At 57.0% G+C, this 465-nt stretch overlaps 1 protein-coding gene across 1 annotated transcript in view; it reads left to right on the top strand.

Moving 5' to 3' along the window:
• Positions 1-465, top strand: part of Ssh2 (slingshot protein phosphatase 2) — a 297,577-nt gene that overhangs the window by 236,980 nt on the left and 60,132 nt on the right. The window lies entirely within an intron of this gene.

Raw genomic sequence — 465 nt, 5'->3', positions numbered from 1 at the left:
GTGTTGGACTGACCTGAGATCCTGGCTGTGGCCGTGCCACGCAGGGATGCAAAGGCAAATGGGGTGGGAAGAAGCCCCAAGATTTCCCAGGGAGTGGATTGAGTAGCTGGGTTGTACTGGATGCAAAGGATCAGGGAGCGGAAAGGTAAGCCTCGGAGCCCCAGAAAGAGGCTGTCAGCCCCAGAAAGAAGCTGGCGGATGTTGCAGGATCAGGGAAGTAAAGGGAGGTGAGGGCGGCGCCAGGTCCAGAACTGGTGCTCCTGGGTCCTAAGAAAGGGACTAAGTTGTTCTGGGCGAAAAGGATCAGGAAGCAGTATTGGTTCCCCAGGTGTCTGGGGCCCCAAGACTAGGAATGGCGCAGGGCCCAAACTAGGAGTAGAGAACAGCGGGGGAGATGGAAAGGTGAATGTGGCTTGGGAAGTCAAAGCGGGGAGGGCTGCGCTATAGACTTACCCCAAGAGGTCT

Source organism: Nannospalax galili, unplaced genomic scaffold (genome assembly GCF_000622305.1).
Source record: "Nannospalax galili isolate Female #2095 unplaced genomic scaffold, S.galili_v1.0 scaffold212, whole genome shotgun sequence".
In the NCBI taxonomy this organism is placed as follows: Eukaryota; Metazoa; Chordata; class Mammalia; order Rodentia; family Spalacidae; genus Nannospalax; species Nannospalax galili.
The sequence above is the reverse complement of the archived record's forward strand: the minus strand, read 5'-3'. Positions and strand labels throughout refer to the sequence as shown.